This window comes from Monodelphis domestica, chromosome 5 (genome assembly GCF_027887165.1).
Source record: "Monodelphis domestica isolate mMonDom1 chromosome 5, mMonDom1.pri, whole genome shotgun sequence".
NCBI classification, from domain to species: domain Eukaryota; kingdom Metazoa; phylum Chordata; class Mammalia; order Didelphimorphia; family Didelphidae; genus Monodelphis; species Monodelphis domestica.
In genome coordinates, this window is record NC_077231.1 from 260,286,783 (window position 1) to 260,294,124 (window position 7,342).

Sequence of the window (7,342 nt, forward strand, 5' to 3'; positions counted from 1 at the left end):
GGATGGGATGGCATAAGAGTATGGAAAGGATCAACTTTGATGACAAGGGCCCATCTCATTAGAAACTAAAGAAGGAAAGGGAGGATGAATGGAAGTGTAGCCATGTTGCAAGATATAAAGAGGGGGGAAAGAGGGAGACCAAGGCAAATGACCTGTTTTTCTTTAAGGTATAAAGTGAGGCCTTAAGCTGATAGGGCATGGACGTGGGGGAGTGGTGATGGGGGAGTCTTGAGAAGAAATGAAAATGAGGGCATTTGCTCTTTTCTGATCCTCTGGTGCTCCTATTATTTCTATAACCTTTGAAAAAGTAGCTTAACAACCACATCCGTAAATTGCCCTTTGCCTAAAAAGTCCAAGAATAAAAAGCCTGCCCCAAGGCCATCATTCACACAAACAAACCCCGTAGAGAAAATGGGTCCAATTTCTCTGCCACAAGAACATTAACCTCCAATCAATTGGTACTAAAGGGCAGGCGAGGCTAAGAATTCAGGAAGGAGCAATGCCATCCCAAACCCAAGCCCAAGCCCTGTTTCCAGGCTGACTCCTGTAGCCATCATCATTCAGAGAAGTGACTCTTGTGGAGATGTCACTGGGCAGCTGACTAAGTGCTACAGCTCCTAAATACTCACCAGCCACAGTTACTGAAGACCCAAAAAAGAAAATTATCACCAATCTCTGTCACCATCAAATGTCTTAACATCAGAAACTAATATGGTTTGATTAATAGAAGTGACTAAAGAAAATGCCTCAAGAACCATAACTTTTCTAGACTCTCCAGCAAAAACCACAGTGTCTTGTGTACAGTAAACACTTAATATCTTTTCATTCATTCTTTCAGTATGCTGAGGTATAGTTTGTCTGGGCCTGGTATTTAGATGCATCAAGGGCTACATCATCTAATCCCAAACCCCTCATTTTATAGATAAATTGAGGACCAGAAACATTATGAGTTGCCTAAAATCATTGCTGAATGCATTCCAAAGCCAAACAAAAATGACTCATGGATGATCCATTTTCTTAAATTATCCATGCTGCTGCTTGATCCCCTTCAATTGGCATAAACTAGAGTTGGCTTCATGTTCAGGATTAAATTGATTTTCCAGATCAAATTCTTCATATCTGTTTCTAAGTTCAGTTTCCTCACTAAGATAAGAAATGGATAGAAACTAAGTTTAAGCTAATTCTTTCCAGAATTTAATTCAATGCCATAGAATATATGGTTTATGGTTTTGACAACTTTTGAAATTACAAGCATTTATTATCTCTTTCCCATTGTTCCCACTGAACAACACACACACAAACCCTCATAACAAATGTACTTTGTCTGGCAAAATCAATTCTGAGATTGCCCATGGCTCAAAGTGTATGTTTCATTCTGTGTATTGAGTCCATCTAGCAAGAGGTGAATGGCATGTATGATACATACATGTTTCAGTCCTTCAGACTCATGGTTTATTGTTGCATTTGATCAGAACTCTAGTATCTTTCCAAGCCATTTTTCTCTATAATGTCATTATATAAAATGTTCTGGTTCTACTCACCTCACTTTGCAACAATTCATAAAGATCTTTCTAACTTCCTCTGAAGCCATCCATTTCATTTTTTATGGTACAATAATGTCAATTATTTGTTTAACTATTCCCAAAGAGGAGAGTATTTCCTTAGTATCGGGTTTGTGATTACTATTTTTGTACATTAAGTCTTTTTCCCTTTCTTTAATCTTTTTTTTTGGGGGGGGGGGGGATATAGGCCTACTAGTGGCATAGCTGAGTCAAAGGACATGCACAGTTTGATTTTTTTTTTTTGAGCAAAATTCCAAATCGCTTTCCAAAATGGTGACAAGTAATAAAATGAAAAAATGAGGGGGGAAAAGGACATTCCAATGTTCTAGGTAACAATTCATTCCTTTTCCAGAAACAAAAATTAAACTAAGACTTCATTTTGTTTACTATTATAAAAAGACAAAAAAATACATCTAAATTGCAAATTTTGTCCTAAGTAGTCATAGTTCATATAGAAATTACAGGAGAGTCTAGCTATGCTTAACTTCTTTCTCTGAGCTATGAACAATATCATGGCTTTTTAAAATATTTCATAGGACAGAAAACCTTTTTAAATGCTGCTTGCTAGCAATGGGAAATAAGATGAATGCAGCAAACTAGAAAAAAATTCATCACATTTGTAAAGAAAATATAACAAAAAGCAAAAAATCCAAGCCTATCTAAAATACTACTTCTTTATATGAGTTTCACGGAAGAAATTCTATTTTTAGAAGTATAATCGTCTCATACAACTAAAAAAGAAATCCAAATTAATTCCTTTTAATCTTAATATGTATTTACTGACTAGAATTAACAATGTTAATTGATACCAACATTTAAGGAGTGCCTAGAGGAAATATTTTTGTTTGGAAAACAAATTTTAATTTGGGGTTATTCAAAATAGCTCTTGGATGAACAATATGGAAATATGTTTTGCATGATAATACATGTATAACCCAGATTGAATTGCTTGCCAACTCTGGGGGTGGGGGTAGAGGGGGGAGAAAAGGGAGGGAGACAATCTGGATCATATAACAATGGAAATTTTATGTGGAAATTTGTTATTACATTTAATTTATAAAATAGCTTTATACTTTTAAAAAATAGCTTTTGGAAGCTTCTCCCTTATTATACTTTTCATTAGCCTGTTAAGGAATGGTATTGCAGAGGCAGCCAGTTGGTTCATTGGATAAAAAGGTAGGCCTGGTGATAGGAGGTCCTGGGTTCAAATCAGACCTCAAACACTTTCTAGCTGTATGACTACGCAAGTCGCTTAACCCCAATTGCCTTGCCCTGTTCTTCTGCCTTGGAACCAATTCTTAATATTTATTCTAAGAGAAAAGTTGGAGTTTTTTAAAATGATATTGTAATATTTATTTTAAAAAACAGTAAAGTATTAAATGTGCTGATGGACAATTTAAAATTATTCTACTGAGAATTTTTCTATTCAAAAGTAGAACAATGTAACAAATTTCCCTTCAGTGAAATGAAGTAACTAAACAGTCTTTCAGGCAACTTTCAGATTCAATGTTTTGTGATTCTCTAAATTGAACTAGAAAATATTTTAAATGTAAAATTCCACTATCATTTGCAAATGGAAATGACCTGCTACCAATAATTTTGCACTTTATAGGTCATGATCCCAAATAGAGTAGGAATTATGCCACACCTAAATTATTATAATGGTAGCTACAAGTAAATTGGGTATAAGATAGGATTTACTGTATGTAAGTACCAGGTTAAAGCTTAAATGAGGGAGGAGTAGTATCTCTGGTATGGAGGGCTTGTTGTGCCCTCCTAGGGCAACTCTCCAGCCTCTGACCCTCACCTGACACCCAGCTCTCACTTGTGGCTCCCAGTAGCTGCTAGCATGCGGCAGCGGCCACACCCTGGGCAACGGCTTCGACAGGCCAGCCAAACCTTGTGAGGGTAGCCATCGGGTCGTCGACCCCTGGTGAACCAGGACTTTGCTCACCCAGCATGTGAAGACTGCTTCGGCCAAACAGACGGAAGAAACCAACAAGAAGGTTCAGAAACCAATAAGAAGGTTCAACGGCTGAGAGGGCGACGCAGCAAAGCACTGTGGGGTGCTTAGGGCGTGTTGGAGCACAAAGGACAACACGGCCATCCAATGCAGTTGAGGAAGTCTCCAGATGTAAAGACTTTTCGTACCACTGGACCCAGGCTTCCAATGCCGAGAGAGTGGGACTGTCTCTGTGCATCGACTTTTCCACTTAAATCTCCTTCACGCACAAGTGTTTTTGTGCACACTCATCTATCCCCACCCTCTTCAAGCCATATGAGGGTACATCACAGATGAAAGCGCACAAAGACAACTGTCATTCTCGGTTACCGAGAGACTACTACTACTAAAGCTTAAATTATTTGCATCTATTTCAAAGGGGCTTCTTAGTTAATTAATCCATCTAAGTATATGAAGATTATATGACTTAAGAAAAATAAGAAACCCAATTATTTTTTTAAAAACTGAGTTGGTTTACCACAGGGCATTTATCAAACCAATTCCTCTTTTTAATTGAAAGCTTCATATTAAAACATTGGCAATTGAGTTCAACAAGTACTTGGCACCGCTACAAGGTATCTTCACTGTCTTTCTTGGCATCAATTTTTTGAGGCAAAGGTGTTCTCTTGATTTGTTTTTGAAGCCGTCTATTCTGCATTTTTTTAACCCCTTACTTTCCACCTTGGAATCAATGGGCTAGGCAATGGGGGTTAAGTAACTTGCCCAGGATCACACAGCTAGGAAGTGTCTGAGGCCACATTTGAACCCAGGACCTCCCATCTCTAGGCCTGGATCTCAACCCAAAGACACCCAGCTGCCCCCTAAGGGATGAATTCCTAACCAAATTCAGGGATAGAAGCAATTTCTAAAGATAATATTTATAAAAGAGGTAGTTTTGATTATATGAAAATTGAAATGCTTTTTTGAGAACTCAGAAGGGCTATTCCTCAAAACTAGCTCCTCACCAGACTCAATCATTGCTGCTGTTAACTCTGGTACTCTCTACTACAAGCTTTGGTTGATAGGGGATCCAGTCTACATTCCACTCAACTATCCAATAATCTTGGAGATGCAGCAATATCATTCACCAACTCAATTAATGCTTGTTTCCTTTTACAGGTAAAAACAAGCATAAAATTCTTTTGGCTTTAAAAATTCTTCACAATCTGGTCCCTTCATCTTTTCCACACACTACAATCAATGGACAATAGTGTATTTTCTGTTCTCCATGGGACAGCCCATCTCCCAACTAATTACTGTTGTCTTCCTCACCCAGAAGGTTCCTCCTCCTCACTTCTGCATCTTGGCTTCCCTCAGGAAAAAGCTCAGGTCACACATACTCCTTCCTTGGTCTCTCCTACTACTTGTGTTCCCTCTGAGATTACTTGCCCTTTGCACTGCATGCATCTTGCATCTATGGAGTTGTTTGTATGCTGTCTTCATTGGAATGAGAGCTCCGTGAGGGCAGGAATCTTGTTCTTGCCTTTGTTCCCCTCAGCAGTTAGCCCGGTAACTAGCTTAGTTTGTCAAGAGCACTTACTGCACCCTGCACCATTGACTCATAATAAAAGCATGTGGTGATATGTCTCCAAGCCACTCTCAAGAGGAAAGAATATAGAACACTCTCCTATTCCCAAGCATTTGCAGGGTCTGGCATTCTGTAGATCTGGGTGGCCAATAACAAAACCAACTTTAATGTTTTCTGGAAGCAACAATGAAATATCACAAATCAAGCCCTTCTTGCTTCCTAGTGTCCCAAGTTACCCCATTCCCAAAATGCTTACTTTAATAGAAAACTTTGCCTACATTTGCCAGTCGGTAAATATGAATGCTGATCGTCCCACTAGGGCTGAAAATTGCTTGATTTCTTAATGCTGTTTTAATTAAGAAATATTCATAATAGCAACCTTTAAAAGGGGGGTGGAGGAGAAACTAATCCCTGTCTAAGAATTTTAAATCTGCAGGGGGCAGAGGGCCTGCCTTCATGAGTTCACTAGTACAATGGAGCTGCCAGAAGAGGAAATTCCCTTTACCAGGACATGTCAGCACCTTCTCTGAAACTAAGGCTTAAGAGAGTTGCCAAGAGCATGAGTGATTAAGAGACTTCCTCAGGATCACACAGCCCATGGGAGTAAGGGGTGAGACTTGAATCCATATTTCTGGTCCTGAGAAGTCTATCTACCCTGCCATAATGTCTATCTCTAAATCTAGCAACACTGACAATATCTAAGAAAATGTCATACTTTCATCATCTATAGTCACATTTTCCTCAGAATGTGTTTTGATTGGCAAATAAAACAGCTAGGCAGATTTCAGCACTATTTGAAAATGGAGAGGGTTAGAGAATTACTGCTTAACAAATGAGAGATAATATCCCACCTTCCAGGAATATTACATAAATTAAGTAAATGCTAATAGTGAAGAGGTTCAAGGACAAAAAAAAAAGGTATTCCAAGTTCTCAAGTCTCATTATTTTTGATGGGGTCTTTTAATCCTGAAAATGCATTCTCACAGAGTAATACTCATATCTTTATTCTACCTTCCTCTTTCTAGTTGTTCAAATCCTGCCCATTCTCCAAGGCCCATGTTTTGCTTCATAACCCATTTTTGTCCACTTTAGCCTGCAATGATCTTTAGGATGAAAGATCTAGAAATGGACAAAGGATACTTAGTTCAATCCTTTTGTCTTGCAGCTGAGGAAACTGAGGCCAAAATAGGTCAAATGACTTGCTCAAGATCACGTCTTTACTCATGCATCACCTAAGAAGATACTTTTAACATTCTTTATATTGTCCTCAATTCATCTATAATCTTTACAAATAGAAGCTTCTCAACAGAATGAACTCTTTCTACTTTGTACCTTCACTGAGTAATACAAAGTCAGCAAGGTGGAATGGAAAGAGGTCCCTCAGATAGAGAAGACCTGGTTTCCAGTCTTGATTCCTCTTTCTTAGACAAATCATTTCAGTGACTCAGTATCTTCAGCTATAAAAATGGAGATTCATATCTGCCCTCCCTACCTTATGGGCTTATAAGAGACAAAAGTGAAAGTTCTTTGAAAGGAATAAAACATAGGACAAATGAAAGGTAGTGAATTGCCAAACAAATCCATGTTCAATTAATTTTCTCATTAGGTATAGGTTTAGGAGAGACCTGGGTTGAATCTTTCCTCCCATACTTAGTTTTTATGTGACCACAGAGAAGTCACCACTTCCATTTGTTTTTCTCATTTTATAGATGAGATAATATTTCTAGTCCTTAGCCTTTCAAATTTGTTATAAAGCTCAAAGAAGATAACACAAGCAAATAACAAATAATATTCAAATAACAAAATTTCATATAAATGTCAGGTGAGTGCATCAATATGAGATTAATACTTTTGAGGCATTTAAAGTCACAATTATAAGAAAATTATATATGGATCTTTTTCCCTCAGTAGATATTTACCACATGCCAAGGAACATATTTTCACACAATGGTCTTAATTTCTCAATGTGTTCATTAAACTTTTTAAAATCCAACACCATTGAATTTTTAATATATTTTTCATATATGAATGCTATCAGCATAATGAACCTTATGTTAGGAATGCCATCTTGTGGTTGGGACCAGTCTATTACACAAAATGAAAGGCAAATTCTCATTTAGAAAAATTTCCACTATAATTCACAAATCCTAATTGTTACAAAAAAGTATATTAATATAATTCAAAAATAAGTTTAATTTTATGTTTTGCTTATGCCAAAAACATGCTAAAGGAAAAAAGGAACAAAAGGGA